We start from the raw sequence: 10775 nt of genomic DNA on the forward strand, positions 1-10775 counted from the left end.
ATTCCCAACTTGGAAGCGGCACCCCTACCCACCCAACCAAGGCCAAGCGACCATGCAGGTCCTCTACCCCGGTAGGTGGGGTCTGGCTGGTGGGGTGAGGATATGTCTCTGCGCTGCACCTAAGGAAGAGCCGCAGGGATGCAGATTCCAGGGAAAGCTCATTGCAGCTGCCCCAGGGGGCCCTCTGGAACCCCCGCAGGCGGGGCGCTAGAATCAGCCTGTGACAATACGGGGCGTCTGTGTTTTGCCTGGCAAACCTAGGCCCAGACGCCCAGCGAGGAACTTACAGGACCTTGGCTGGCAGCGGGCATGGAGGGAAGGAAGGCAGTAAAGGAAAAAGAGAAAGAGGAAAAAAATCCAGTCCAACAACCTTCTGGGAGAGAGAGAGAGAGAGAGAGAGAGAGAGAGAGAGAGAGAGAGAGAGAGAGAGAGACTCCAACGCAAGCAGTTCTGCCAATTCCAATTCGCAGTGGTGCTGAGACCAAGGATGCTGTGCCCCGCAGCCAGCAGCAAGACTTCCCAAGCAAGTGGAGCGAGGATCCTGGCACAGGGCCACCTAGAGAGGCAAAGAACAGGCGCCAGGGGTCCCGCCTGCCCTGCCCGGCTATGCTCACCCCATCCCCTTCTCTCCTGCCCCTAACGGGGCTGGGGAGGACCTCATCTGGCGGCACCTGGGGCCAGGGCCGGCTTAGCTGGGGCCGGAAATCCCCGCGCCCCTCCCTCAGACAGAAAAGTGGCCGCTGCCTCCCGGGAAGGTCCCGGGTTTCAGCACCCCGGACAACAGCAGCGCCGGCGCCGGGGACACGGGGCGCGCTCTCCCGCCCGCACCGCGCTCGCGTCCCATCGCCCTGTCCGCATCCCCTTCCCGGGCCCTTCTGTCCCCCACCGGGCGCTGCGTCCTGAGGTTGCAGCCGTGGGTGGAGGGGACCCCGGGGAAATGAGTGTCCCAAGCCCCTTTCTGAAAACCAGCCCTGTCCTGGTTGTCCTGAGGCGCCACTGGCTGTTAAAAAAAAAAACCAGTTTCGATTTTTGGTTTGGGTCTGAATGCTGAATTGGCTTCTGCAATATATCCCCGTTTATTTTTTATTTAAACTCTTGAGGCAATCTGAGAGATGCCAGGCAAATTCCTCTTCCTTCTCCAAATGATCACTTGGGACTGATTATTATTCCCTGGGCTTTGCAGGGGTTTGAACTGTTCCTGCTAACCATACCCAAAGAACTGTGGGAGTCATCTGGCTTTGGCTCCTAATCGTCCCTGTCTTCTTCAAAGGTCCTTTTTTAAAAAAAAAAAAAAATGTGAGTTATAAGCTGTCAATAATTTGATATCCCAGAGTGCCGTGCACTAGATAAGCCTCTCTGTTGGAAAGTCTGTTAACTCTTTCAGGCCCATTATAAAGGACCTCTGCTGCAGGTGAATAGTAGTGGCCTCTGAGGAGTCCCCCAGATCTTCCCTCAGAGCTGCAGGACTTGTTCCCCCAGTCCCTGAGAGCCCTGAAGGCAGGAAGCCCTCAGGTGCCAGTTCTCTTCAGAGTCATCTCAAACAAGGTCATCTCAACCACGGTCATCTAAACCAAGGTCATCTTCCCCTTCCAGGGGTGGCATGTATCCAATTGACCCTGGTCAGGAGGATGAGACAAGGCTCTTCCATAATGAAGCAAGAGGGGAACATGTGGTAAAGTCGGGTGATGCACTGGGTGCCTCTTGGTATTTCCTTGCCCAAATGTAACTGTAAATGACATTCACAGCAATGCTGGTCTAAGAAGGAGATGGTGATCTTTCTCCACACTATACTTTACACTTTTGACCACCAAATGTGTGTGGGTTTTTCCCACACCAAGCAATTCTTCAACACCAGCTGGGTATCTATAATAATAAAAGCATAATATGCAAATCGACCGAATGGCCAAATAGCAGAACAACCATCCAGACAATCACGCTATGACATGCACTGGTGCCAGGCCAGCCAAGGTGGGTGTGATGCGATTGGTTGGGGGCCCCACCATCGCCCCACAGAGGGAGGCCCAGGCTACCTGGCGAGGCGCTGTGGCGGGTGGGCAGGGCCTCTCTCTACGGGGCATTCAATTGCAGGGCTCCCGGACTGCGAGAGGGCACAGGCCAGGCTAAGGAACCCTCCCCCATGAATTTTGTGCATGGGGCCTCTAGTCCTATAATATAACTCAATCCTGACACTATTACCTAGAGACAGCATCAAACCCCACAAATTAAGGGCTCAGTCCCACAAAACTGCCTCCACCTCAGAAACTAGTGCAAGTCCACGTTGTCACCTGTGCTTCTAACTTACTGGCTATAAATGGGAGGGTCCCACAATCCCTCCTTGGGTTTAATAATTTGCTAGCATGGCTCATAGAACTCAGGAAAACAGTTTACTTACTAGATTGCTGATTTAATGTAAAAGGACACAACTCAGAAGAGCAAGTGATGGTGGAAAGAGTGTGGAGTTTCTATGCCTTCTCCAGGCAGGCCAGGCTCCCAACACCTCCATGTGTCACCAATCGAAAGCTCTCTGAAGTTCAGTTAGGGCAGTGGTCGGCAAACTCTTTAGTCAACAGAGCCAAATATCAACAGTACAACGATTGAAATTTCTTTTGAGAGCCAAATTTTTAAACTTAAACTTCTTCTAACGCCACTTCTTCAAAATAGACTTGCTCAGGCCATGGTATTTTGTGGAAGAGCCACACTCAAGGGGCCAAAGATCTGCATGTGGCTCGCGAGCCGCAGTTTGCAAACCACAGAGTTAGGGGTTTTTATGGAGGATTTATTGCATAGACTTGACTGATAAAATTATTGGTCATTGGTGATGAATTCAACCTCCAACCTCTCTCCCCTCCCTGGAGGTCAAGAGAGTGGAGCTGAAAATCCAGGCCCTCTACTCACCTGGCTGGTTCCCCTGGCAACCAGTCCCCCATCCTTTGGGGTTTTCCAAAATTCATCAACATAAACTGAAGTGTGGTTGAAAGTCACTTATATATGGAATCTAAAGAAGAAAATAAAGGAACAAGCAAAATAGAAAAAGAATCATAGATTTAGAGAACAGACTGATGGTTGCAAGAGGGGAGGGACGTTGGGGATCTGGGTGAAAAAGGTAAGAGATTAAGAACTACAATTTGGCAGTTACAAAACAGCCACAGGAATGTAAACTACAGCATAGGGAATAAGTCAATAATATTGCAATAACTATGTGTAGGGCCAGATGGGTACTTGAAGTATCAGGGGGATCCTTTTATAAAGTATATGATTGTCTGACTACAGTGCTGTAAACATGAAACTAATACAAAATAATATTGAATGTAACTGTAATTGAAAAATAAATTTAAAAAAGGGAGGGGGCTTGTTTTGAATAACAAAGGACACTCTTTTCACTTTTATATCTCTTACTAGAGGCCCAGTGCACGAAATTTGTGCACTGGGGGTGTGTGTGTCCCTCAGCCCAGCCTGCACCCTCTCCAATCTGGAACCCCTCTGGGAATGTCCAATTGCCAGTTTAGGCCCTATCCCGTTAGACTGGCAGTCGGACATCCCTCTCACAATCCGGGACTGCTAGGTCCCAACTGCTCGCTTGCCTGCCTGCCTGATTGCCCCTAACCACTTCTGCCTGCCAGCCTGATCACCCCCTAACCACTCCTCTGCCAGCCCGATTGCCCCCAACTGCCCTCCCCTGCCAGTCCGGTCCCCTCCAACTGCCCTCCCCTGCAGGCCCAGGTGCCCATAACTGCCCTCCCCTGCAGGCCTGGTCACCCCTAACTGCCCTCCCCTGCTGGCCTGATCGCCCACAACTGCCCTCCCCTGCCAGCCATCTTGTGCCGGGGTGTGATGGTCAATTTGCATATTACCTCTTTATTATATAGGATCGCTTAAGGATTTCCACAGGTTTTAGAAGCTCTGTTCTAGAAAAAGACTATATATATATTCATGCACTGGAGGGTGGGTCCCTCAGCCTGGCCTGCCCCCTCTCACAGTCTGGGAGCCCTCAGAGGCAGGAGGTGACCCAGCAATCAGGAAAAGGCAACGCCCCATCACACCTCTGCTGCTGCCACTGCTGGCAGCGCAAGCCTCAGCCGGCCCTGGTTACCTGAGCCTTGGGTGGCCCTGGGCGCCTGGGCAGCCACCATCTGAGGCTTGCCTGTGCCTCAGGCCAGCCCTGGGCAGCTGGGCAGCTGCCATCTAAGGTTTGCCAGCGCCTCAGGCCAGCCCTGGGAGGCTGGGCAGCCACCATCCGAGGCTTGCCTGTGCCTCGGGCTGGCCCTGGGCAGCTGGGGGGCTGAGAGGACTTGGTGCCACCATCTTGTGGCTGTGGGCACCACCATCTTTGAGGGCAGGCAGTCAATTAGCATATTCCCTCCTTATTGGCTGTGGACGCTGCCATCTTTAAGGGTGGGGCAGTCAATTAGCATATTCCCTCCTTATTGGCTGTGGGCACTGCCATCTTTGAGGACGGGGCAGTCAATTAGCATATTCCCTTCTTATTGGCTGTGGGTGCCGCCATCTTTACAATGGCGTGAGGATCAATTAGCATATTCCCTCTTTATTAGATAGGATATTATTATTATTACTAGTGGTCCAGTGCATGAAATTCGTGCGGAGGGGGGGGGGGTCCCTCAGCCTGGCCTGTATCCTCTCCAATCTGGGACCCCTCTGGGATCGGGCCTAAACCAGCAGTTAGACAACCCCCTCTCAATCCGGGACTGCTGGCTCCTAACCACTCATCTGCCTGCCTGCTTGATCGTCCTAACCACGCTGCCTGCTGGCCTGCTTGCCCCCAACTACACTCCCCTGCCAGCCTGCTCACCCCCAATTGGTCCCCTCTGCCAGCCTTCCCCCCACCCCCCCGCCAGCCTGCTCACCCCCAACTGCCCTCCCCTCCTGGCCTGATCACCCCTAACTGCCTCTGCCTCGGCCCCACCACCATGGCTTTGTCCAGAAGGACTTCTGGAAGGTCTCATGGTCTAATTAGCATGTTACCCTTTTATTAATATAGATAGGATATGACATACTGCCATAACTATAACATATCTACCAGTATTACTCTATGAGAATACGTACTTCATACAATAGGAAGGCATCTAATACATTACATTGTATATGTTGTAAGTAGTAGGATATACTGTATTTGTAGCAATAATATACACCCTGTGACTTCCCTTCCTGATTTTGGAATGGTTCCCCAGTTCTTTGAACATTTCCTGGCCCCTAATGTATTTTTTTTTTTTTTTTGTCATTCAGTGTAACTTTATTTACTGTTTATTGCACATGGATTTGAGGTCTTTAATTTCTAACCACCAAAGATTCAAAGGACTATTTTTTCTATGAAGTTTAACATTAACATTAGTGAATTTATGTATCCATCTGTTTTTATTGTAAACATCTGAATTATTCACATTGTCATAGATCCTGAACTCATAAGCGTGGACCATGCACAGGCTGGCAGCAAGCCAGGAAGCCACTCTGCAAGCAAACAGATACTCTGCCTAAGGAGAAAAGCCATAGCACAACATTTAATGTCCAACCTGAGTCACCTCAGAACGTTATATATATTGACTTAAATCATATAGTATTGGGAACTCAACTGCTTCGTTGGTGATGGGTTGGCCTGGTTTCAGGAGGATTATTCCTGAAATAATTAAGGAAAGGGGGGGCTCAATCTTTCTTCTTGGTTGCTTGCTTCTCCCCAGCACCTTCTTCTTTCTTCTCGTCCTCAGCTTCTTGGGCATCTTCTCCTTCACCTTCACCTCCTTCTTCCTCCTTTGCATCCTCAAATTCTTCCTTGGCACCTTCTTCCTCTTTCTCTCCTTCCTCTTCCTCAGCCACTTTCTTCTCCTTCTCCTCCTCTTCAGCTTCTCCTTCAGAGGGGGGTTCATCCTTAGCTTCCTCGGCTTTTGCAGCCTCAATGGTCTCCTCCACCTAGATCTGCTCCTCCTGGACATGGCTGGTGTATTAAGAAGGGAAGGAGTGAGTGGGCATCAAGTAGGAGCTGGTCTGTAAACCACCGTAGGCAGATCACCAAAAACCTGGGAACTCTGGGAGTAGCCGCTGGCTATGCTTCCCACGCTAGTGAAACTGAGCCAGGTCTCCTCACCTTCCAAGAGTTTCCTGTAAGCTGCAATGTCAATGTCCAAAACCATCTTCATGTTGAGGAGGTCCTGGTAGTCTTTTAAATATCATGCCATTTCACTCTTTGTAGTTCTCAACTCATTTTCTAATTTGTTGAATGTGTCCTGTATAGCACTAATGTCAGCGTTCTGCGTATCCTCCAGCTCTTGCAGCTGCTTTCCCAGCGCTTCGTTCATGCCCCAGCTTGCTTCAATCTCCAGGGTCTTGGCCTTGAGCAGGCGGAGGCTCTCGGACACCTCGTCCTTGGCGACGCGCACCGCGTAGGTGTTCTTGGCAGCGCTCTCGGTCAGCACAGTGAAGCGGCTCTTGTACCATTCTTCGGCATTCTGCATGTTCTTGGCAGCCAGCTTCTTGTACTGGGCGCAGATGTCCTTGAGCAGCGGAGAGGTCGGACTTGGAGAACACGTCCATCTCCACGGAGATCTGAGCGTACTGGATCTGTGCCTGCAGCTCGGCGATCTCCTCTTTGTGCACCTTCTTCAGAAAGGCGATTTTGTCCATCAGGCTGTCGATGCGCTTTTCAAGCTCAGTGCTGGCAAGAGCCGCCTCCTCTGAACCTTTGCGCACCTCCATCAGACAGCCCTCGGCGTCCTCATGGTTCAGCACCTCTTCCCGGTAGTGCGCCTGCAGGTTGCTCCCAGTCCCTTCCGAGCTCTGGTGTCTCCTAACTGCCCACTGCCCTCTCCTCGCCAGGGACAGGGCGCGGTGGGGCGGGGCACAGGCATTCCATTTTCATTAAAATGTTCAACCCGGGCCTGCTCCACCGGTGTCTGCAGGCGGCCCGGAGGCAGACAGTGATCCCAGAGATGCTGGCCACCCCCTCCTGCCCAGGTCCCTGATCGGGGCCAGGACCCCACGGGTGGCATCAGGTGCTGCCCACCCCGCCTGTGTATGCAAATTTACCTGCCATCTTTGTTGGGTTAATTTGCATATCACTCCTGATTGGCTGGTGGGCATAGCGGAGGTACGGTCCATTAGTATCTTTCTCTTTTATTAGTGTAGATTATTATAACTCACAATATCCCACAGGTTAAATCACCAAGCCCTGTAGAAGTGAAAGGTGAAGGTGAAGATTTAGAATGGATAATAGAGGAGTTAAGATAATGAGTACCAATTGTAGCATTAAGAATAACCACAAAAATGAAAGCTGTTGTTTATCCTACACATATTCCACTGCCTCTCTCTTATGAGAACCCCTGTAATTGCATTTAGCGCTCACCCAGATAATCTAGAATTATTTACCCATCCTAGATCTTTAACTTAATTATACCTGCAAAACCCCTTTTTCCAAATAGGTAGCATTAACAGTTTCCAGGGATATATTTGGGGCCATAATTCAACCTACTTCAAGGGGCAAACCAGCTGAGCAGGCTCTTGACAATAAGAATATCCAGATAGCTGTCAGACTCTCTCACATCACTTCCAAGTCTAGAATTCTATAAAAATTGGTATTCTTCAAGTTAGATATTATAAGAACAATATAACTGTCTTTTGTTATCATAGTTATTATTGTTTGGGGGATAATTTGAAAACTTTAACAACAAAGTTTATTGTTAAAATCTGAAGTGAGGAAAATAAATAAGAGAAGATGGAAATAAAAATGTAGACACTGAGAATAAGAAAGATAGTACAGAATCAGGGGAGTAAGAAAAAGAAGACACAGGTAATATGAAAAATTGTTTATACAATAAACTGAGGACTAAAGTTTCTTAAGATGGTACCTGTGAATACATTTATTTCCCTGTGGAAAGTCTTAAAATCATCACCTCAGTGAATACTAAGTAGCTGGGCAAATTGAATCTCCATGTTATGCCGTGGGACCATAAACAGTCTACAGATCACAATTAGGCCACTTACAAGGAAGGCTCAGTTTTCTATGATCACACAGAGCAAATAATAAATTATGTAAAAATTTTTCTTAATACAGGAATCCAAAGGAATAAATCTCTCCCTATCTGCCTGTCTATCTCTATCTCTCTGTGTCTCTCTCTATCTCTATCTCTTGTTATACCATTGACTCAATGAAGGAACTTATGCAAGAGATCACATAGGCCCCAGTTGCTGGCCCAGATCCTCCCTCAGGGCCCAGTAAACTGGAAGAGCAAATTTTGCAAGTGCTCACCTGAGTAGACTCCTAACCCTTATTGTCACAGCTCCAGAAGTGTCTCGCTTCCTCCCAGAGCGAAGTTCTGACATTAGATCGTTAGGGAATATTAGAGCTAACAATTCAGAAAATACACCTGGTGAGATGGTTATTAAATAAAATATTACTCATTAGGTTGCTTTAATCTCTCCCATTATGTGGCAAGTAGGAACTGAAAATGATTTAACCCATAAATCTGTTTAATATAATTTGTAACATAAAAGCATCAAATTTCATTCCACATTACAGTAAGCATTTTGGTGCAAAGCTTTGGGCTGAGTACTGGGCCAATCAACAGAGGAGAGGCCACACCCTGGAGCTGCTTAAATTTTACCTGAAATTAAAAAACACGCTGGTATACAACAAATGTGTGTGGTCCAGGGCAAAAAACCATTGACCTTGGAAATGGAAGACTCTGTTTCCAGAACTACCACTAAGGAACTCTCACCTCCCCCACCCCTGTGCCTACACTTCTAAATGTGTAAATGAGAGAAATAATGGGACAGTTTCTAATATCTTGTTCACCTCAAAGACAAAATGGTTTTGTTCTATACATAAACCAAATGCTCTAAATTAATCAGGAAAGACGTGGTAGCAATAAGGGTAGCTAACTTTTGTTGGGTTTTTATTATATGCCAGGCATTGAGCTAAAAATCTTCACAGGCTTTGAACCATTTAAGCCTTACAACAACTATTTAGAACAGGTACTATTATTATATTCTGTTGTCAATGAAAGAATGTCCAGCCTAAGAAAAGTCTTAAAAGAGTTTATTTGAGCCAAACTGATGACAATTGCCCAGAAGCAAAATCTCAACAGATTGAGAAAATGTTCTGGAGAGTGGAAGTTTTGCCACTTACTTTATGCATTAGAATCAAAGGAGGAGATGTAAGTGTTGTATCACAAATCAGCGAGCTGGACAAGATGCCTTACTGAGCCAATTAGTTAGGAGTCATCTTTATTGCGCTCAGGTTCAGAGCAGATTACCCCTGTCAAATTCTGAACAAACACAGGAGGGAGTATTTCCTTGTTATATCCTTCTAGTTCTTTGTGTAAGTTATTTGTGTAGACAGCTTGTAACCTTGAGTACATATCATATCTAGCAAACACCTTTCATATCTATACAGACAACTTGTAACCTTGAGTACATATCATATCTATACAGGCACCTGGCATCAATATCAGTGTATCAGATGGCTAGCTTGCAAGGTCAATTAAGTTTATCTTTTCTATTCAAGCAAAAAAAAAACAAAGTTATTTTACAGTTTAAAAATAACAGAGTTGACCTACAGAATAAGAGACTGTCTAAGAATAACAGAGTAGTTCAAACAGCAGTTTCAAATAGCAGTTTTCCAAAGGAGGGATTACTATGCTTCATAAGGAGGGTTGCATGAAATTCATTGCTGGTAGATTAGGGAATCAGGAGAAAGCAAATCAGGAATATCTCTGCAATTGGATAAATAGCAAAACAAAGAGACTTGAACCTTTCTTACGTTGGTGGGTGCAGGATAGTTAACATTTCCAGCACATAGAGATGGTATGTGGGCAACAAGAACAATGAAGGGTTCTGTGGTCTCCTGCTCTGGCCACATGCAGCTGCGCCTTCTAGGAGTCTGGGGAAAACACTACTCTGACACTTCAAAGATATGTTATTTTAAAGCACAAAGACAATAGGCAATTTCAAAGGCCTTTGTCAAGGAAGCTCCAGGCCTAGACTGTGGCTACCCACCATGAGCCACTTTTAGTTAGAGATTTTTATGTTCGTAGCACTCTGTGTGGTTACTTTTGGTCTCTGGGTTTGTCAGGCATCCCCTGAGCATGTCAGGTGTCGTGTGTGGCCCCTTTTTCATCCACATCTTTTAGAAATGGGAAAAAAAATTAGTAATAGGTTTTGGACATTCACAGCTAGAGTGGTGAGTCACATAGCTAGACGTGGTCATTCAAGTGGGAATTAAAGGTAAACAAACTGGTAGAAAACTTAGGAACAATGCACTTCTGATAAGTGTGGGGGATACCCACCTCCTAAATTGATTGCAGAATTATTTATTCTGACTCCATCTCCATGGCCAAGACCCTGCTTTAAGCCTTCATCATCTCCCACCAGGATGCTTGCACAGGCTCCGACAGACCATACCACAGCTTCCCTTGGCACACCCCGCCCCAATCCAACATGATCTTTCCAAAACTCTCATCTGATGTTGCCTTTCCTCAATAAATATTTGCTGACTTAATCTATGAAATTTATAGATCACTCATGTTAAAAATTAGGAACTGATTATTGGTGAAAAGAAAGTAGTGATGGTCCCCCAGGCAGGTAGGAGAATTGGGACTGAAATAATAAAACAAAGGGAATGCTGCAGATCCCCAGCCCAGGAAATGGTGTGAGAAAATCCCTTTGAGGAACTCCATTCCCCCAGTGGGTAAGGAACACACTGAAGGAAAGAAAGACCAGTCGGGGAGCTGTGGAACAGCAGCCGTGACACCGTAATGCCGCAACCTTTTGCA

At 47.3% G+C, this 10775-nt stretch overlaps 1 pseudogene across 1 annotated transcript; it reads right to left on the bottom strand.

The window, feature by feature from the left end:
* Positions 1 to 5655: 5655 nt before the first annotated feature.
* Positions 5656 to 8325, bottom strand: LOC307102101 (neurofilament light polypeptide-like; annotated as a pseudogene). Its single transcript has 2 exons — positions 8252 to 8325; positions 5656 to 6814 (listed from the first exon to the last, which is right to left on the bottom strand). The product of its transcript is annotated as a neurofilament light polypeptide-like (transcript).
* Between the last annotated feature and the right edge of the window lie 2450 nt (positions 8326 to 10775).

Source organism: Cnephaeus nilssonii, assembly GCF_951640355.1.
Source record: "Cnephaeus nilssonii genome assembly, chromosome: 6".
In the NCBI taxonomy this organism is placed as follows: domain Eukaryota; kingdom Metazoa; phylum Chordata; class Mammalia; order Chiroptera; family Vespertilionidae; genus Cnephaeus; species Cnephaeus nilssonii.